Here is a 23,039-nt window from a genome sequence, read left to right as displayed (position 1 = left end):
ATGAAATCCTCTTGTTGGGTAGTTTTACTAACAGGCTTTACAGCAGGGCCTTCCATTAGATTTAAATGTGGCAGGTAAGTTGACAAAGTAGGGTGGGGGGTTGGGGGGACCTACCCCAATGGGGATAATTCATTTTTTTTTTAAAGTAGCATGGTGTAAAGTAAAAGTAGATGGGCTGATAAGGAATCCACTGAATTTACAGACTAAAGGTTCAGACATTTGTTTTTAAGAGAAAAATGAAAGAAGGAAACAATACAACAGATATTTTAATATGACTTTAATGTTTATTTTCTAGATTTAATTAAGATTATGAATCAGAATCAGTCTCCAACTCCACTGTAAAGTTTATCTATTACTTCTTCTGCTCAGGCACCTGCAAATTAAAACAAAATTGTAATGCTTAAATAAAGTCATATCATCTCAGCACTAGTTACATATGCAGAAGTCATGTTAATCAGCATTATAAAAATGTATGAAATTTTCTTCACTGCACTTGTGCTTCCCTTACTATCGTTAAGCCATGATACAAGATAACTTTGCACTTACTTGTCATTTCTGGCAAGTGGATGGTGCAATCAATTTGCACAAAGATGAATTTATTTCATCCAAATATTTCATGTGAATAAAAATTCCAAATGGAGGCACTTGTCCGATCAGACAAGATATATGCATATTGTAGTTAGCTGGACTCTAGCTCTGATAGTCCTGGGCAATAGGATAAGCTGATTTTGTTATCAGTTTAGAAATGCATCCGCTTTGCAAATACTATGCTTTAAAAGACGAAACTGAATCCAATATTGATGAAATAAGAGTCATTTGGATTACCTTGTTTTTTATCATTCTGCGTTGGTTGGGTGCATATTTGAGGGTCTCTGATATGGTCTCTTCCATTCCATTTGCCTTTGCTTTGCCATTAGTTTTCAAGCAGGCTTCTGCATGAGTAATACAATGTTTTAAAATAAGTTTCACAACAAAGGATGCATTGCATTTTTCTAAATGCCAGCAATAATCAATGGAATATTTTTAAAACATGTACTTTGAAATGTGTCTCAAGTTACTTTATCAATTCATTTAAAAATCTCTGGCAAGTCACATGAAAAACACAATTTAAATCAAGCCATACTTACTTATCAAAGACTTTCTCATTCACATCCTTTACCTCACACAATAAATATCAGCAACACCAACATTAAATTCACACAATCAGTACAAAACCTAGGTGTTACTCTGGACAGTACTCTCACATTGCACCAACATGTCATGAACATATGCAAGGCTGCGTATCTTGAGCTGAGACGCATCAGCTCCATTCTCAGATATCTTTCAGTTGATGCCACTAAAACACTTGTGTGTTCATTACTGCTTTCAAGACTGGACTATGGTAACTCAATTCTGTCTGGTTCATCTTAATATCTACTGCAGAGACTTCAAAAAGTTCAAAACATAGCTGCTTGGATCATACTTAGAGTACCACAATCAGAGCACACCTCCCCGCTGCTCTGTACCCAACACTGGCTATCCATTCGATCCAGAATCAAACACAACATTAGTTCTCTGTGCTACGTTTCACTGACAGACTCTAGTCCAACATACCTATCCAACCTCACCTATGTGTACACACAAGCAAGATACTTACACTCCTCTTCCGACAATCATATACTCATTATTCTCACTATGAAAACAAAGTCACATGGACAGCATTCTTTTGCATACCAGGGCCCAGCAACATGGAATGAATTGCCCACTGAACTTAGACACAAAGACGCAGTGATCCCATTCAAGAGTGCTCTCAAAACTACTTATTCTGACTACAAAAACAAACTTAATGACTTAATAATGTTAACTACCTTAAATATTCTCAGCATGTTTTTTATGTTTTCTAATTTCATGGTGTTTGTTTTTGTAATCATATCATTGTGTATGTTTTTATGTTGTCTAATGTTGCAAAGCGCTTAGAGCTTCTAAAGATTAGGCGCTATACAAAGTCCTCATTATTATTATTATTATATTTAGCTTGGATGAATATTTTTTAAATCAGTGGCCATAACTAAAAAATGGGATTTTGTTTTATGATCATAAAAGTATGTTGGACACCATCCATGATGTACAATGCTGTCTGACATTTCTATGCACCTAAGGTTTCCATCTCAAATATTAAAGCAAAATGCATACCGAATTTGACAGATTGATGAAAATAAAAAAAAGCAATGCTTACCATTTGAAAAGAGGCAATTGTCACTAGAATATTCTATTCAAAATGATATTAATTTTGGACACAGGGGATACCACCCCCATGTTTTCCTGACTCGTGATATGTCGGCCTATTCTGTGCACAGCTTTAAAAGATGTAATGTTTATCCATCGAGCTATAGAAATGAAATACATTTACTGTAGACTGTTTCTGTCAGCAGTTAAGTTGAGTAATTAGGTCAGGTTTATAGCTAGTTTACAAAATTCAATGTAGAATGCCAATAAATGACAAGATGTATTTTTGCAAACTAAAGTGATCTTGAAAAAAGATTAGTAAAGTTTAACATTTTATAAAAAATAAGCTATTATGTGGAAAAGAAACAACAATGAAATAGGATGCAATGTGTTTACGTCTAGTTTTGGAAGGTACCGTCTCTAAGGTACCGTCATAATTGTACCGTAGTTTAATGGGTGGAAAGGCCATTGAAAGGTAAGGGCAGTGCGGAGACCATCGAGTATGTTCCAGAAGAGCTGAATCTTTGTAGATACATAGATCCATTCGTAACTTCAGTCCGCAAGCGAAACACTGTACTTCGTATCCCAATCCTGACTCGGGTCCGAAGTAGACAAATCCTGTTCTAGCTAAAACATACGAAGAAGGTAATCCTTCCCTATCCGTAGGCCATTTTTGAAACAAGTCCAATCGACGGGCACAATCACAATAGTCAGGTAAGAAGACTGGAAAATGGTAGGGTTTGAACTTGGAGTTCTCACTGGATTTCTCACTCGATTCTTGCTGCGGCGAAGTCATCCTTCTGGTGGGTGGCTATCCTCTTACAACCAATGTTTTATACCGACATGTCCATACGGCAAAGTAAAGTGGGTGGGAAGCCGCACTCGCTTCTGCTACACGATTTGATAGACTTTTTCCAAGGGTCGACTGACGATGTGGTGTGTGGGTAAACGTACAATCTTGTTGGGTTTATAGGTGGTCACTATCTCTAGACTGCAAGGCTTCTTTCAATATGCCAAAGTTGACCACTCGACTGGTACGATAATTCAGAGTAAGTCCTTTCACTTTACACTTCGTGTGCACTTCTCCTTGTTTGGCCCAGTATTCGTAGCCGTAATTTTTGGGACCACCACTAACGAAACTTAGAATCTTGTCATCGGGGTGCTTGTCTGTCCAGGCTCCTAAACGGTCTCCTTCGATGTCAGGGTGCTGTTGACTCGGGTGATCGATATAAATGCAACTGTCCATGTCAAAGTACAAGACACGTTCCCCTAACAGTTCTAAAGCTTCGTACAATTTTAAGCGAGCATGAGCTGTCATGTAAGCTGCAATGATGACATTTCCAAAGGGGTCATCTTCTACAAAGTTCAGATCTTCTTCGTAATTCACCAAGATCAAATCCTCACGAACGACGTCCACGTGTTTCATGAATTTGGCTTTGTCGTGAATCATCTGAAAGTAGCGGGAAGGTTCGGTCAAATACTCCGTCTTGGGTAAACACGGTCATTGTACCATTTTACCCCACAAGCAATTTAACATCACTTTGGCAAACGATCGCCTGCCTTCGTTTTTCTCAATGTGATCTGAAGTAATGCCTTCTTGTGCCCAGAATTTCCCTCTGAATGTCTTTTGGTCTTCGGGAGTGTGACACCAGGACAGATAGCCACTGGCTTCTTGCTCAGTTTCAAAAAGGCATCCACGTAGTCTGCGAAAATGCCTTTCTGCGTGGGGTCACCCTTGTGGAATTATTGTGTCTTGGGAAAGTGGCAAATTTCGTACACTTCTAACAGTTGGTATCCCATGTTCAGAGCTTTGAACAATTCTACGCTGACCCATGTCCCCGTCAAGGCCCGTTCTTCCTGGGTGTGATGACAAGGTTGATCTTGGTTGCACGTTTCAGCACAAGTACGGCACAAAGGAAACATAAGTTTGCCTTGGCAATGGCGAGGTAAGATGGGATGGTATAGGTTCGTGGGAGGCAAAACTTTGCACTTGATCAAGCCTTCGTATTGTCGAATGTTTTTTAGGTCGATGTGTTCGGTGAACAATTGTGGGTGCCCTGCAGGAAAGCAACAATATTTGCACACGTAGGGATACAGTGAACACACGTCCAAGTATATGATTTCTTCTCCTTTCTCTTCGTCAGCTTGGTACAGCAAACAGGTGGCATTGGTCCTTCCTCCGTACAAACTATTACTTGGGTTCAGGGGGTCCATGAACTGGTAACTTTCCATGAGGCGTTTAAACTCGGGATCGGTGTTCAAACGGTGATTGTATTTGTGTTCCCACATTTCCACCACTTGGTATCCTTCCTGTTCTAACTTTAGGCATGGCTGACAAATGGCCTGGTACAAGTCTTCCATGGTTCGTTGTAAGAACTGATTTTTAGTGCCGCGGTCAGGGTAACAGACGGGACATCCGTGAAATAAGCAACCGTTAAACTCGTACATGATCTTGGGGTTTTCTAAGTCCCAGCCATTGACCGAATGCATTCCGATGATCTTTCGCCCTGTCCGTTGCGGGCATGCTGAATCCATTTGTCTTCCTTGTCGCACAAGTAATGCAACCAGCATGGGGCTTTGACCGAGTATTGACGTTTGACATAGTTGGTCGTTTGAGGACTGATGACAGCCACAGTGTTTTCAAGCATGAATCGTTGTCGGTAGACTAAGGAACACGCTTTGGCAATGGTGCAAGCCTCTTTTAAATGATCAACCCCTCCATGTTCCATGAACAGTTCTCGAAATTTTCCACAGCATCGCCGTAAAATGTCCATGTCGGAACGACGATACTTTAGCATTTCTTCCTGAAAGTCGAAAGGGTCGGAGGCGTGAGCCTGGTACCAAGCGTAGAAAGTTTCTCGTTCGGTACGCATGTTGTCAGGGTCGTAATAGTGAGCCTGAGGCAAATGGGGTAGAACGGCGTGTTGATTGGCTTCTGTATTGAAAAAGTGTGGAAAGTACCCTTTAGCCATTTCTGTCATTCCAAACATTTTAGGCATTCGACTCAAAGGCATGGCTAAGTAGCTCATCGAATCTTTAAACTGCACTTGTCCCACTTGCATGAAAATGATTTTGGCTCCGTTCAAAGTGATTTTAGGACGCTCGATGCCACGTTCCGTATAACATCTCAAAAGAAACTGTCCATCATATCCGGAGAAATTGTGAGCCATCACCGTGGCATGACAATGACAATCTCCATAATAATGTTCGATGTCCTCTTGGCTCCACATCTTGTCGATGGGGTCTAAGACCCATTGTGTGAAATCGGCTAGTGTGTTCGGTCCTTGAAAGATTTTTTCACGCCCTCCAGGAATCTTACTGCAGTGAGGGCAATAACTCAAGATAGGTTCTTGAATCACTTCTCGCACGCTCGATGAGCCACGCAGAAATTAGGAATGTGAATACTGATCTCTTGCATGCATTCGAAATCGAAAAAGATGAAATTGCCTTTCTTCTTCTTGTGACCATCCTCTTTCTCTGGTTGGGATTGGTATTTTTGTATGTAGCATTGGTGTTCCAAGTCCACAATGCAGTGACAAATGTGACATTTTTTCTTTCCTGAACATACGTGTGCCTTGGTACTGTTGATACATAGACCTTGTCCACACATTGGGCACAATCTCAGGAGTTGACAAGCACATTTCTTCTGTGAACCTTGCATCTTCAGATGTTGTTGGTAACAGGCAGGGCTGACAAATGTGCGCAGACAAGCAGGACAATGCACTGGTTCTTGCCCTTCGCTCAGACAGGGTTGAGAGGCCAAACATCCTGAGCATTTCGATCCACAATGTTTGTGTTGCTCTCGATTATTATAACCATGATAAGTCACATTTCTCACAGTAATATTTGTATCCCAGGAATCCAGTGATAGTGGTAATGGTATCGAAATGGTCATCGTGATGATAGAGGTGAATGTATTTTCCATCCTTAAAGTCTTTCCCTCGAAACAACAGAGACCCGCGCACTTCTTGAGGGTGCACTTTCAAGGTGTATCGTGGAGCTAGGGCATCTTGCAATTTTTGCATCTCAGGAATGCCACAGGATGTGTCTTTGGACAGGCATGCTTGTTGTAACAGAAGTTCTGCTTCATTTCGTTGTTTGGCTCGGTTCGATTTTCGAATGTTCTCCCAGGCTCTTTTCCATTCTACCGTGTCGTTCTTGTCAGCATAGGTTCATCCCACCACGATGGCTCGGGCTAAACACAAGTGGTCTTGAAAATTGTTAATTTGGACAAGACTTGTTTTGGTAATGCGAAGGTTGTTGACCAATAAGGTCTTTCTGCATTGTCCGGTCCCTTGAGGAGGAGAGACGTGGGTCATGTCCAGTGTGGCTTTTCCATCGGTGATGTCAAACTGGTCATTAGATTGTTGCACGTGTTGAATCTTGTCCATGACTTTGGAAGTGGTCAATTCTGCAGGGCTGCTAAACTCGATCCAAACAGGGGATTTCAAGCCGTCATGTTGTATGGAAAGTCTCAAGCGATCATCTTCTTTGGGTTGACATTGTCGCTTGAGTGTGGTGAGCAAAGAATCCCACATGTCGGTGATGAACCCTTTTGCTTTCTCTAACAGTACTTCAGACTTGAAATCTTTAAACTTCACTGTGTATTTGTAAGCCATAGTTCTAAATTTTCTAGAGGGACGCTTTTCCGTCTCTCGAATGTCATAGTACTTTTCAGGGTTGACTAAGGGTGGTAAACTTTGTTTAGAGGGTTTGGATTCTGGTTCATTCATGTCCTCTTCAAAATCACTGGCATGAATTTGTGCCAAGACTTCAGCCCTAGTACGAGGCGATAGATCACGTTTCTGCCTCTTACTTTCTTCTTCTTTCTTCTCAAATGAATTGGATCATTTCATCTCGATAGCAAAAAGTCAAATGACTAAAGTTTAAACACCATGGATTAATTTATAGTCATAGCAGACCAGCGTATATAAAGGGTATGTGTCTTGTCCTTTCACTATTCATTTCACTCTCAAACTGAGCACAACAATGGAAGAGACTACCAAGATTGAACGTTTCATCAGAGCTTTGCGAGGGGTCATTAGAAAATTCTCTTCAGACCAGCCGAGGGACTACTCTCCTTCCTTTCAAGATAAAAGTCAAGATACTTGCTATATCTGTCAGAAGAAAGGGCATTGGTCTTCAGAGTGTCCAGACCGTCAAAAAAGAAAAAAAAGGGGTTAGAAGAGACAAAAGTCAAGATACCTGTTATTATTGTCAAGAAAAAGGACATTGGTCACCAGACTGCCCAAAAAAGAAACAAGAGGAGTCAGAAGAAGAGAGGGATTCTTCAGAGGAAGAGGAAGAAGAAGAGGAAGAAAACAGACAGGTGAAGAAAAAGAAACAGGAGAAGAAAAGAAGGGAAGAAAGTGAGGAGGAAGAGGAGGAAAAGACTATGACGGTGAAGAAATTAAAAAAACAGAGAGTGAACAATGAGACAGAATAAGTCTATGAACTTTTTAAAGTGCTCTGTTGTGAATTGTGAATTGTAAATATTTATAAAAGAATAAATTAATTATAAAAGGTAAGTGTCTTTGGGTTTTGATTTTAAAATAAGAACCTACACTCACGCACACTCATACACAGACAGGTACTATTGGGTAAAATGTTTTTTTTTAGTTATTGGCAATTGAAAGCCTATCTCTTTTCGAGAGACGTGGATGGCCCTGAAAAGGGCCTTTTTTGGTGTAAGGGGTGAGTTTAAACAATCAACTTTAACTGTCTTAAGCCTTTGCCATGGCCAAGGCCTACTTCTGGACTGCGTACTGTTGATGATGATTTCGTTGAAATCACTAAGGATGGTGCAGTAGGCGTAGTCACAGGGTTGGAGTGTTTAGCTTGGGAAGGTCGTATTCTCTTCGGCCGTAATAAAGAAGTCTGATACATCTGTTTCAGACTTCTTAACTAAAATGTCTAACAGTACCGTGACCGTTTGATTTTGACACCCTTGTTTCTTTGCTGCTGCGTCTTCTTCTTGTTTTTTTCTTACCTCTTCTTCTTGCTGCTGTTGCTGTAGGAGAAAAGCTTGTTCCGCTTCCTTTTGCTGTTGTATAAATTTCTCCAATTCTTCTTTCTGTCTCTGTCTAAAATTTTCCATGTGCGGTAATGAAGGAGAAGGTGACGAAGGTTCAGGAACAAATTCTTGCAAGGTAAAAAATCCACAAAATCCCAATTCACCTCTTCTGAAAGTAAGTCTGGGTTCCCTTGGGTAGTCTCCACCATCAGTGCACCCAAACTGATCGTTTTCTGAGTTTCCGTCATGTTGAAAAACTGTCGCTTAGATTGACTACGCACAGGCGCTAGCGAATCTATATAGACTATGTGACGTCACAGACTGCTCTCTTCGGATTGGACGTGGGCTGACTGAATTTTGTAACACGTGTTTGGATTGGTCAACAAACTCAATCCGTTTCAATCCTTCCTCCCCCTATAAATAAGTACAGTTCACTGCATTCCTTCACCTGTTACTCAGCACCCCAACATGTGGACCGATGTACAATCTTCAACGCTTGTGTCTTCGATGATGTTCCGGACGGACATATCAATGTATGTCCGATCCAACTGGACAGTTATCCACAGGACAGACACCAGCCTGTGGATGTGAAGAATCTTATGTGGAGCATCAAGGATGCCTCAAAAGAGTCTTAATCTATGGTCCTGCAGTCAGGCACAGCCTAAGGTCAAGAAGAAGATGTCACAGATGCCCTTTATGTTAAGGGTATATTAACATAAAACCAAAGGCCCTTTTCAGGGCCATTCCTATCTCTCGAAAAGATCTTGACTTTCAATTGCCTACCCCTTTTTTTATTTTTTTGTTTAAAAAAATAATAAAAAAATAGAGACCCCTCCCTGTTTCAATTTTCGCCTGTTCCATTTTCATAGACCCATCAGGTCGGGACCTTATTAAAATAGGGTCCCGACCCTGTTCCATTTCCCCTAGTCCCAAGACAGTCCCACGATTTATTCCCCATGTTCAATTTCCCTTGTCCCTAGAGTGAATAGTTTTTTTTCTTTCTCCCATGTTAAATTCCCCTTGTCCCTAGAATGGATATTTTTTTTTTTTCTCCCATGTTAAATTACATAGTCCCCAGAGTGGATATACCCTTTTTAACATGGAAGTTCCCTAGTCCCTAGACCGTCCCTATTCACTACTACCATTGTCATTACCAGCCTGAAACCAAATTTAATGCCATTTGTATAAATTCATTTCAAATAAATATTATGATATAGTTGAAGTGTAAAGTCAAGCAAGTATTCTGTTTGCAGATTTTACATTTTAGATATTATAGTAAAGTCATATTTTCTCTTGTTTAGTAAACTTTATTGCAACTGGTTCCAAAATAGTAAATCTTATTTAATGTTCATTCACCAGAATAGGTATTAATACAATCCCGAATTAACTGTATGGTACTAAAATATACCCTGATCTTGTGTGAGATTGTAATATACAGAACTATACCTCAAGACAACAATAATATATTGAATTTATATTGTATCAAGACTGTCATGGTTATGAACTCCAACTTTATTCAGGTTTTTTCATAATAAATGATCATCTTGTGCTATGGTTGAAAAGAAATCAAAGTTCAGTTTAACTCCATTCTCTCCACATTTGTAAGTTGTTAAGAGGCATACTCATCCTCAGTGTTATAGTAAAATGTAATCTTATTTGGATCAATCTTGGTGGTGTAATATATGAATGGAGAAAGAATATTATCATCCAGATTAAAATATGTTTTATTCAGACTCTACTAAAATTTTTAGTTGGATATGGGTTACGGAGCCTGATGTGTACGAACAAAGCAATGTGTACCATGACCTTTTTAATTTAACATTTTAAACTCCTGCAGAAGAAAGAGATTTTTTAGATCCATTAATCTGTATTAACAAAAACATTTCTTCAGTATGATTTTCAATTACTTAGTATTGACAAAACTCATATTTTAAAGTTGTTGTTTTTTTGTGTTTGGTTTGGCCTTTTATGGTAAACCAACACAAGTAAGTTATTTAGTGCCAAGGCACTTTAAGTATAGTGCCTTGCCCAAGGACACACCATGGTAGCTAACCCAGGTTGGTCTGATGGTAGAATTTGAACCTACCTTATTTCACAGGTCCAGAAAGCTAACCACTGAGCCACTACAGCTCCCCATCTTATAGTGGAATGCTGGTATACTTTATGATCAAGAAGGATGGGTTGGGGTATGCATGTTGCATCTGAAAAAAGTGATGGAATTTTTGTTTACATAATATTTTAGTCATACAATATGAATCATTTTCTATAGATTTAAGATGTATCAGATCAAGTTAAGAAAAATCATATATTCTGTTTCCTGGGAATGTACTAAAATTCACTGTTATTGTTTGATTTTTTGGTAGTAAGCTTACTTGGTATTTTTTTCTTTTTAACTTGAATACCTAATTTGTTAACATCCTATTCTAAATCTTCAGAGTTCTGTCTATTAAGTGACAACTGTTGATACATGTAGGGAAGTTTTTGTTTATATCTTTTGATTTTTGTGATTCTGGAAGTTGCAGTATTTGTTGTTGTATTATAACCATTTCAGTAATTTAATGAATGCAGAGTATACTGCTCTATAAATGAAATTTAAGTGAAAATAATGTAAAAGTATGTTTCACTGCAAATATAAATTGTTTAAAATAATATATCATTTATCATATGACTATTCAATTGTGGTAACTAGTATTCCATCCAATATCTATATATTAAAATATGTCTTTTCATACAGCTGGTGATCATTTAGATACAAGTCCAATTGAACATAATCAAATTATCAATGCAGGTGTTTTTATTAGTAGTAGTATTGCAAGTATAAGTGTTAGTATTAAGATTTCATATACAGGTATGATAAGTGTATCATAATGTTTAAATGATGCTCCTTGTTACAACATAAAATATGTTCATTGAAACAAATGGTTCACTGGTAAATTGGCAGCAAAGGTCTTCACTGAATTATGTTGCATAAACTATTTTACAATAAAACATATATGATGCATCTCAATTATGATGAATGTGAGGAGGAGGATTAATAATAATGCAATTTAAGTTATCTTCATAACATAAGTTCTAGCAGATGTGTAATTTTTATGTGGTTCATCATCAGTTTGAAACTGGTCTGTGATTTCTGGATCTGGACATACCTGGTCCCCTGCTGTTGTGCTGCTATGGTCTTTACAGTTCATTAGGATATCAGTTACACTTGGTTTACATTTAGAACCCCATGGGATGGAATGCCCAGTTTGAAACTGAGAGAATGGTTAATTATCCATAATATAACTCCTGCAGTTATTATTAGGTTTGATATCAAGGTCTTTCTTTAAAAGCTTTTCAACTCAGGTTCTGTTCTACCATACAGATAAATAAAGTCAAATTCAAGGCTTTCAGATTTGTCCAGTTTGTTTCATGTGTTGCGGCAGACAGACTGTATATTGCCACTGTACCATATAAATATCAGTGCTTAGTCTGCTCTCAGTTGCTGTGGTTTGATTAGTTACAAGTGTCATCACATGTGACTAATTATTGACCAATGTAATGAAACTTGTATAATTAGAAGGCTGTATTTAAAAACTCTAAAGATCTTAAAAAGAAAATTGGATCGGGGTAAGTAAAACCTTTTACTTTGACCATTTGGCTAGAAAATAATTTTCAATAAGTTTAAATTGGATAATAGTAATATAATAATTAATTACACAAATCAGAATAAAAGCTATTTGCATATCCCCTTACAGCTGTTGCTTTTTCATAGTACTAAGTAGAATAAAGTATAGTTAAGACAGATAGCTTTAAGCTAGAATTAAACTCAAATAAATTGCAAGAAATCAAAACAAACCCAGGATTAAAACTAAAGAAATATCCCGTCATATATACCTTACATCAAATAAAGAAACTCAAGATGGATAACAACAAAATTAATGTCACATCATCAAATAGTTATCTCAGCTGCCTGGTCAACCTAAAGGCAGATAAACTAAGGCAAACTTACTCCGAAGCAGTCTCATCCCCCCTAAGAGAAAAACGACAGATACAGTTCTTAATGCCAATTTTCAACTCGACCCCAACTGACTCGATGAGTAGACTCTACCTGTCACCAAGCGTAAACGAGAATGTGGACAATCTACCGAGTAACCGCAAAACTACATCCGACATGAGTACCCAAACTGAGGAACAATACTCAACAAGCACAAAAACAACCCAGACCACGCTGGTTAAAAACACTAGCAGCCAGGGGACTCAAACTGAGAACCTACTAGATGAAACAGAACGCCCTCACCCTACCACAAATAAAGCAGTCACACACGACTCAACAAAAGGTAAGAATAATAGGAAAACCAAATCCCAAATACCAGTTAGAAAGAATAAGGAACACACTAACTGTCAGAATACAAGACCCAGCAAGCCGGTTATGGACAACGAAACAAAGTCAGCTAAAGAGACAAACACCAGGGGAAAAAAGACCAGTCTGCAAAATATCCAAAACAAGAAACACCCCGCTGAACTGACTCTCTTCGTCAAGGGAGTAAATTCCAAAATAACGAAGTTAGCCTTTAAAACCATAGCATGGCAAATGAACAAACATCACCAAGGAGAATTCACGCTTAAAAGCACTAGAGACGACTTGCTGATAATCAAATGCACCACTGAACAACAGATTGCCAAATATATGGAAATTGAAAGAATAGACCAAATAAATGTTCAGGTCACTAGACACAACAGAACAAAACAACACATAGACCCAAACCCACCAAAAACACACAACAAAGGAGTCATATACGTATCAACTCAAAATAAAACCAATGAAATAGTAGACTACATAAGGAGTAAAGGACAGGAAGTAGAGAAAGCAATCCGCCTAAAAACAAGAAGGGGAAAGGATAGCACTGCAGTGGTACTCTTTTTTAAGGGCGCCACCCCAGAAACTATCAAAATAGCCGAAAAACTCGAGGCTAAAAAAATTTTTGCTTTCAAAAACAAACCACGGTTCTGTGGCAACTGCAAAAATTGGGGGCATTACTCTAAGAGTTGCGGAAACCTATTCCGGTGCAATCAATGTGGTCTTCACCACCCAGACCGGAAAACATGTAGCGCCACCAATCAGCACTGCGCTAACTGTAGTGGTAACCACAAACCAAACCACGCAGAATGCCCCAGGGCTCTTAGAGAAGCCCTAATAGTCGAATATATGATCTCCCATGGGGTAAACTATAAGCAGGCCAAAACAAAAATCAGGATACCAAAAACAAAATAAATAGGTAGCACCCTCACTGGTAGGAAACACGCATAAAACGAAAACAACAGTAAATTAAACAAACTATTAAGACTTTTTGCACTAGAGATGGATTCCAGAGCAGAAATCAAAATATGGCAATGGAATGCACGCGGCCTTAGGGCCCACGCTGACCAACTAAATAACAAAATACTTGAACAGGAAAGAAAACCAGATGTTATATGCATACAGGAAACCCACCTAAATGATACCTCACGTATCCCAAACATCATAGGCTACAACACCAAATACCTAAAGCATCGATCCCCCACAGCAAGAGGAGGGGGGTTAGCAACCTTTGTTAGAGATGGAATTACATCAGAAATGCATAAATTAACAGATAGTAGACCGCCCAATGACTTCGAAATACAGATAGTCAAAATAACCGCTCAAACTAAGCAGGTACTAATCGTTAACCTCTATGAAACAAATGAGCAGTGCAATTTAAGTGCAGACGAAACAATCAAAATGATTAAAGACTGTGGAGAATGGGTGGTAATATGTGGGGACTTCAATGCGCACAATGAACTATGGGGGAGTCAAAAGACGGACATTAAAGGAAAAATTGTAGAAAAATGGGCACAAAAATGCAACTTAGTTTTTCTAAACAACGGAATGCACACCCGGATAGATGACAGAACAGGCCACACATCAGCAATAGACCTATCTCTATGCACACCAAGATTAACAGGCATTTCTGATTGGCAAGTTGATGAAAGCGACCCTATGGGAAGTGACCATTACCTTATAAATATAGAAATACAAATTAGAATACCTCAAAATAAAGCGTCCTTCACACCAAGATGGAAATACGAACAGGCCAACTGGATTAGGTTCAAACAGATAGGTGACTCAATCGACCCAGAAACCATATATCACCGGGACATTGACACCTTTAATGACAAATTAATAGAAACCATTAACACAATGGCCCAAGAAACAATTCCTAAAACTAAAGGAGTAGCACCCAAACCCACGGTGCCCTGGTGGAATAATGAATGTAAAATAGCAATTAAAGAGAAAAAAAGAGCTCTAAACAAATTCAAAAGAACTAAAAATAATAGGGACTTTAACTACTACAAGGAAAAGGAAAAAACTGCCAAACAAACTATTATGATAGCTAAACAAAACTCATGGAGAGAATTCTGCTCAAAACTAGATATTAACACAAAATCGAAGGAGGTGTGGCAAAGAATTAAAAAAATGAGAGGCAAAACTAAATCAATAACCCCCAACATACCTGGACAAAACAACAAACATAAGGCAGAATTATTCGCAAACTATTTCGCCAACATGTGTAGCAATACCAACTTAGAGGATAAGTTTAAAAATCATAAAAGGCAATTTGAGGAAAGCAACTCTGACAACATAAAGGAAGCAGGAAATAATGACGGCCCACTAAACCTTCCGTTTACAGAAGCCGAATGGAGAAAGGCCCTCGCCGGCAAAAAGACCACATCCCCCGGGGAGGATACTTTGGGGTATGAAATGTACAAGAACCTACCCAAAAAACTTGTCACAATTGCACTTAACCTCATTAATAAAATATGGGAAACCGGTACCATACCTATAAGATGGAAAAAGGCAGTAGTGGTCCCGATTCTTAAGCCTGGAAAACCCTCAAGCGATATAAAATCATACAGGCCCATATCACTAACAGACAATATATGTAAAATAATGGAAACTATGGTAAACAACAGGCTGAAATACCATTTAGAAAGCAAAGGACTACTAGCTAATACACAGAGCGGGTTTCGCAACTACCGAAGCACAATAGACCAACTCATGAGACTAGAAACCGCTGTCAAATTAGCATCTAGAGAAAAATTTTAAAAATCCAGATATGTTACAGCCATCTTCTTAGACATGGAAAAAGCATATGATCTAATGTGGACTAAGGGACTGATAAGTAAACTTAAACCATACGGAATAACTGGCAATATATACAAATTTATTGCTAACTTCCTAACTGATAGAAAGATACAAGTCAGACTATGACAAGACTACTCCGAACGATACAAACTGGAAAATGGCATGCCACAATGAAGCGTAATCAGCCCAACTTTATTTAATATAATGATAAACGACCTGGAAACAGTGGTAAAACCCAACCACCTTGACTTATCCCAATTCGCCGATGACAGCGCCGTATGGAAAACTGGCAACCCAGCCAGCAGAGAAACGACCAAGCACTTACAAAAAGGACTAAATGATATAGGAAATTGGACAGATAAATGGGGATTTAAATTGTCACCTCTAAAAACAGTAGGCATAGTTTTCAATCCGGGAGGTGGCCACCCCCCACCCACTCCAAACTTAACCCTAAAGGGGGTACCCATCAAATTCGAAAAACAAGCAACACTCCTAGGTATGGTATTCGACCACGAACTCACGTGGGCAGCTCATATCCAAGAACTCGTAACGAAGTGCAAACGAGACATCAACCTCCACAGAAACCTCAGAGGGGTGAATTGGGGGGTTGATCAAAAAACACTCGTTACCCTATATAGAGCACTTATAAGAGCAAAATTGGACTACGGTTGCCAGGTATATGGAGCGGCGAACGCCACGTTACTAAAGAAACTAGACACAGTCCAATCAAAAGCGCTATGGGTATGCACCGGCGTCCTAAATGGTACCCCCACACAAGATATCTTAATAATAGTAGGAGAACCCCCGCTAGACCTAAGGCGGAAGGAATTGATGCTGCGATACTCGACTCGAATATCAATACACCAACCCAACCACCTCACGCTACAAGCCCTCTTAGCATGCGACAAACCATTCGATACAAAAGGAAAAAATAAAAAAATACCTAGTGGGAAAATAATTACAGAATTAAAAAGGAAATTTCAAATCGCAAATATCAACCCAGAAAAAATAAGGTACTACCCAGACCCCCCGTGGACCTGTCCCACACCACAAATAGATCTTAGCTTACGTAAACTAGGACAAAAACAAAATGACCCGATAGGACTAAGAGCATCAATACTAACGTACATTGACAACAAATACGAGACATACACGCAAATCTTCGCAGATGGATCAAAAACCAAAAATCCAAATAAAACTGCAGCAGGGATAGTGATCCCAAAATTAGATGTCGCCGTTGGAAAAAGACTCCCAGACCAATGCGCTATATACACGGTAGAATTCATGGCAATACTAATGGCATTAACATACGTCAAAACATACCCCACAACTAAGGCAGTCATTCTAAGCGACTCTTACAGTGTACTACAATCGTTAGCAACAGACCAATCCAAGAGCAGACCTAATATGATTAATCATGCAAGATCGCTACTTAAAGAGATTGAAAAAAACAACAAACACGTTGAATTCGTATGGATACCCTCTCACATCCATAATCCCAGGCAATGACAAAGCAGATGCAGAAGCAAAAAACGCCACAAACGAACCAAAAGCCCAAAATATAGCATACAGCGTCACTGAAATCAATAACATGGGACAAGATCAATGACATGTGGCAAGAGCTATGGGAAAAATCGGATGCAAACAGTCTAATACACACGATGATGAAAAAAGTAAGTAGAAAAGTCGAAAGTCCGACCTTCAAAAATCCATACGATATAACAATAATAAATAGAATAAGAACAGGTAAAACACTATTGGCAGGATGCGCAGGGAAACACATAAAAAGGGGACCAACCGAAAACTGCCCCTACTGCCCAACTCCAGAAACAATCGCACACTTAATAAATATATGCCCCAAATACAACCAGGAAAGGGCCGAACTAAAATCTCAACAGGAACAAATAGGAGAACGGTGGACATACCCGGAGTTACTTGTGGCAAAAAACAATAACATAGGAATGACCTATAATAACATCATGACATTCATTAACAAAATAGGCAAAAGGGGACAAATCTAAACCGAATGAAGGGTTGGGTATAAAGAGAGACCATGTAAAGAAATTAAAACCAATAAACCTAAAAGATCGAACCAAAAAAGAAAAAAACCAATCAAAATATTACAAATCACTGTTTGGGAATTGTGACGGCCGGCTCGGGCTAGTGGGTTCACAGACTGACACCGCCGCTCATAACCCGAACAATAAAAACCAGATAAGGACGAATATTACAAAATCACTGTTTTGGAATTATAATGGCATGCTAGGCCCCGTAGGTTCAAAAAAAGAAAAAAAAAAAGAAAAAAAGGAAAAAAAAAAAAAAAAACAAAAAACAAAAAAAAAAATATTAAAAAGTAAATCAAAGACCAGTCAAAATATTACAAATCACTGTTTGGGAATTGTGACGGCCGGCTCGGTATCGTGGGTTCACAGACTGGCACAGCCGATCATAACCCGAACAATAAAAACCAGATAAGGACAAAATATTACAAAATCACTGTTTCGGAATTATAACGGCATGCTAGGTCCCGTAGGATCAAAAAAAAATAAAAAAAATATAAAAAAATAAAAATAAAAAAAATATACATTAAAATAAATCACAAATAGCTAAGCTAAACAAAAATAACAGGTAAATAGCCAAGTGATCAAAGCGAAGGGAAACAAAGGCAATCAAACCACCTCCCTTGAAGAAAACATCTCACGGCGAACATGGCAGTATCAAAAGGACGAGAAGACCAAAATAGAAACGGACACGGGATAAGGCAGAAAGAGCTGAAATAAAGAAGAGCAGGAAAAGGCACAGGATGAAGTTAAACGTCCTAAGGCAGTAAAAGAAGAAAGAACAGGACACTTGCAGACCTTGGGGAATGAAGGCAGAAACAATGAAAAGAGTATGCCTCAAATAATCAAACCACCCCCACCCCCCAGTATGAAAAGAATTGCCTTCCCGAAATCAAACAAAAGAAATAAGGCCACCCCCCCCCACATCTACTTATAAGTGTGAATGAGAAAGTGAGCGTGAATGTGTGTTGTCGGGATATGTGGGAAAAGCAGAAAAACGAACAAAAATGTCTATAGCCATCACACAAATATAGCATACACACTCCCTACCCACCTTTTTTTTCTTTTCTTTTCTTTTTTTTTCTTCTTTTTTACAAACAAATTTTACCACATAGAGCTTTCATTCTGACCCACGAAAGCCCTCTTTTGACCAACAACTTACTGGCCCTGAAACACACTGATTGGTTTAAAGCCACACGTACGAAATACTTAACCAAATTGAGATCTCCAAAACAAAATAAAGGGCTACTAAAAGCCTACTAGATGTGAAAAAATTTTCGGAAAATTCAAGTACGCAAAGTACACAAAATTTAATAGACCTTAAAAAAGATAGGAAAATTCACAACTCAGGAATATCTGAAGCGTATGTGACAATCACATGTTTGGCAAGATAGTACAGGAATAGCCCAATAAATATAGGGAACTGGGCATTGATTGCAACGAAAATTTCATAATACTGCTGCTGGTGTGCTTCGGTTACTGCCTGAAATGAGAGAGGAAGGAGATGCAGGATGCAGAAACAGACCACCAACGGAGTACAACGATGGAGAAGGTTGCAGCGATGAGAGCCTGGGCGGGACCTTTTGGGGCACCTGGGCTTCGGCTTGCTTGCTTGGGGGCATTGTATAAGTTAATCGCTAAATTCAAAAAGTACACAAACGTGTACAAACTAAACAGTCGCACATACCGAAAGGTGCACGTGACTTTAATCCAATGAATGAATGAAATGTGTGCTAGAGGGTAGGGTTAGCAGTTATACTCCCAATTATGTTTGTGATGAGCAAAAGCAGCTGCACAAATTTGAGCTTTTAGTTTGGTTCTGGTAGGGTCAAAGGATGCAGGTACATTTTACATTCATTTTTTACTAGAAATAGCTATTTTCAATATTTTTCTGTGACAAGGCAACTAAAAGAATCAGTATGTGCCTTATGCATGAATAAAGTTCACTAGTACTATAACAAATTAGCATACTTTTCATCACCCCTCTACCATCAAGATTTTTTTATATTTACCTCTGTAGCAGACACAAATAAAAGTCGGCAGCTCATTTGCAGACTAAGTTACGCATATGATCTCCAATGCTCATCTAACTGTGACAGGCAGTCACCAACAAGCCAACCTATTTCCATGCCTAACTCAAAGTAAATCTGAACCACATTATAGATTTAGCTTATGTGTAAATTTATAAATGCTAGGCTTGTGATAATTAGGTTCATGCCTTCTACCTTAAAAATTAGAGGGATGTCAAAATACGAAACTATCCAGTGAGACCTATGATGTTAATTTTAATCCCTATGGGATTTGTGACATAAAAAACCCAAATGCTTTATGTATTAAAAGGTAACTAATGGGGGCAGGATCTGCAGTGAATCAATGGTTAGTATGCTAGACTCCTGATAAAAATGTTTGTGTTAAAATCCTGTTATCAAGTCAACCAGGTTACCTACTGCAATGTACCCTTGCCTTACTCCAATTCCCTCAGTACTCAGTAAACAACTAGTGTTGCTGTACATAACAAAACCAGTCCATATTGATTTTACATATTTTACTAAATCCTGACAAAAATAATTCTCTAAATAAAGAATGATTAATATGTGATGGTCTCACATGTAATCAAACTCTTCCAAGCTTTTAATGATATGAACCGATTTATCAATGTTTATCAAATTTGCATGAAAAACTATTTCTTATTTGTCATCAAATATGTTCAATGTTTTGATCATATAAGCATTTCTGCTACATTAGATCAAAATAATCTTTTTGTCAGAAATAGAGCCCTTATAGTATTTGCAAGGTCAACCAATCAGATGCAGAATTTGAGTTTAATATGAATGAATATTTTTTTTACAAAATTGCTCTTTTGCTATATCTTGATGAGATAAATCTATCCACCAAGTCTGATGAAATTAATGAGAAATAGTTTTAAGAGCAGTAGCAAGAATGGCTAGTGAGATGTAGAACCACCACATTATATGCATAGATTTTGCTTATAGCCTCAGACATACAAGCAAATAATTAAACAAGTCAGATCTAAATTGGATCATAAACACTGTTGTGCAAATCATAAGAAACTCTGCCAATCAGATGCAAGGTCACTTCACTACCATACCTTTATCACACTCATAATAAGCATCATTGTGAAACTTGACTCTATAAGCCCAATGGCCAAGCATGATCAAACTTGAATCAGCAGTAGTGGTTATAACCTCATGTATTTGTATGCATCTTCACTTCTTCAATCTAGATCTCATTTATATAAGCATGTATTCTACGTTTAGTAAAAACTGTACTACATGTATAAATATTGCATGCGGTGGTAACATACTCAGATGAAAGATCACCTTATTATTATTAATGGTTAACACTCATCAAACTTCAAGGACAACTTAATGATTTTAGCCTATATTGTGGAAGTATGGCTTTTAGGCTGGTTAAAAAACTCAACTAATCTTATACATGATCACATGTATATACTTGGATTTTGCTCATTATTAGATTTATCCAAGATGTTGATTTAAGCCCAAAACCAAGTTTTATATAAACAAATTGATCAGAACTATGGACTCCAAAGTAGCTAATTTCTTACTGTTGAAAGACAGAAGGGGATGTGAAATAAATAACACACTCTGGACCATTACATAAACCCACTTAGCCTTTTGACCAGTTGAGATAAAATATCAACAATAATGTTAAATAAGATTGATAAATTATGTTTTCTCACATTACCTCTAGCCCTTTTCAACATGGATGGTATTTTTCTTCCACATATGTCAGCTCTTAATTAGTGGCCCTTTCCCATCATGAATGTTGTAGGTGAAACTCTCAGAATTAGGCTTTTTAATTTATATCTGTAGAAGAAAAAAACTATTGGTCTGCATATATCAATGTCACCATTTCTGTATTAGATTAAAATACCATATGTGTGTGTGTGTGTGTGTTAATTTTAGAATTTAAGCAAACTTGTCTCCATGTGTTTATTTTAAAACTGATGATGATAACACATAACAGGTTCAATGGATAAAATGTTATTTCTTACTTCTTACAACTGCTCATTATATCTGAATTTACATTCAATGTTTGTTTTAATTAACATATTTGGGATATTGGGCAAATTATTTATTTTGTAGTTTATCATTATATCATTTACCAGTCTTTTATCATTCAAATATGTAATATAGTACCATTATACTGACTTCATATTCTATATGATATCCCAGCAATACATATTAAGCAGATAAGTGCAAATAAAAATGTTCAGAATGTAAAATTTACTCCAAGCTCAAAGAAGATCAGCAAAAGATAATATCCAACAAATTACCAAACAAAAAGCGAAGTTAACGCAGTTACCTTTATTATGACGTCTCCAACACCAACGGTACTGTACAGCTACGTCTTCTGAGTTTTACCGTCATCTTGTCTTTCAAACCAGAATTAATTTCTTGAGCTCTTACAAAATGAAGAAACTTTTAAAAACTATAATTTAAGCAGCTTCTTTACATGCCATCAGATAAATTATGGCACAGTGTTATGTCTGTCAGCAAAACGCAACTTCACATTTGGACGGCGCGCTGTGTGGGCATCGCCGACACAGCAACTGACATGAATTCTCTATTAGCAGACAATGATTCGGAATAAATCCTTCGCAAATCTAACATTCTCGATTTTTCATAGTTCCACTTTTCATTGTTGCATCTGTTTGATTGTACAATTGCTAATGATGTTCAATGAATCAACTTCAATTCATCTGCTGTCTGAAATCCCGGTTCAGTTGGTATTTTCTTCCGCGCATGATGCCGTGTAAATAAAAGATACGGTCGACATTCAAAGTGGTTTAGGTTAATTTATTATTTTTCTTTATTAAGGTCATTTGCAGAAAGTGTTTCGCTAGGGTGAGAAAAAAAAATATAACAAAAAGAAAACTTTCTTTTCCAACGCTAATACTGTATATATTTCAATTTGTGATTGATGCTATAAATAAAAAAAAATGATAATAAAGCATTTTAGCCCGTGGCTTCGGCACGGCACTCGTTTTTGTGGGTTTTTTAAAATGTTGTTAGTGTTGTTTTGGGGTTGTTTTTTGTGTGTGTACCACACTAAAAAACATACCAGGTATTAGGCCTAACGTAGGAAAAGAAATTATCCTCTATTTATTACTATTCTTACTGTCAAATGACGCAAAAGTGATCAAATTGCTATTAAGATTTTGTTTTGTATAACACTTACCGCTCGTTTTCCTCGAGATAAAGCAGCCACTTCAAAATGATTATAAAATCTGTGACAGATCAAAAACGTGGTTTAAATAATTCGTAATCGCCTGCCTTAAAATACTGTAGGAATTTGCTAATGTATTTCATGGCCCTCGTTTGAATAGATACCAACGATCATGTATATCGACCAAATTTTGTATATTCCTGCCCATAATCATGTATTTTGTATTAAACCGTATATTACACGAGCGCTCTGTGGCAAACTCGGGGGGGGGGGGGGTGTCTCTATTATACCCAGAGGCGTAGCTATGATATTTTGCGCCCGGGGACGAACTATAAAATTGGCGCCCCAGCCCCCTCCCCGTTTAATCACATTTTTGAATATTACCCTTGTTAACTTATTATAATGTAAC

At 38.0% G+C, this 23,039-nt stretch overlaps 1 protein-coding gene and 1 long non-coding RNA gene across 2 annotated transcripts in view; one reads left to right on the top strand and one right to left on the bottom strand.

Moving 5' to 3' along the window:
* The window catches only part of LOC149795182 (uncharacterized), a 56,679-nt gene that overhangs the window by 9,620 nt on the left and 24,020 nt on the right, over positions 1-23,039 (top strand). The gene's annotated exons all lie outside the window — the stretch shown is intronic.
* On the bottom strand, positions 263-22,175 carry LOC149795183 (uncharacterized). Its single transcript, XR_016422094.1, has 5 exons — positions 21,767-22,175; positions 21,146-21,267; positions 10,305-10,419; positions 826-932; positions 263-373 (listed from the first exon to the last, which is right to left on the bottom strand). It is a non-coding gene; the product is annotated as an uncharacterized LOC149795183 (long non-coding RNA).

This window comes from Sinohyriopsis cumingii, chromosome 7, assembly GCF_028554795.1.
Source record: "Sinohyriopsis cumingii isolate HCF-2022 chromosome 7, ASM2855479v2, whole genome shotgun sequence".
Taxonomy (NCBI): domain Eukaryota; kingdom Metazoa; phylum Mollusca; class Bivalvia; order Unionida; family Unionidae; genus Sinohyriopsis; species Sinohyriopsis cumingii.
The sequence above is the reverse complement of the archived record's forward strand: the minus strand, read 5'-3'. Positions and strand labels throughout refer to the sequence as shown.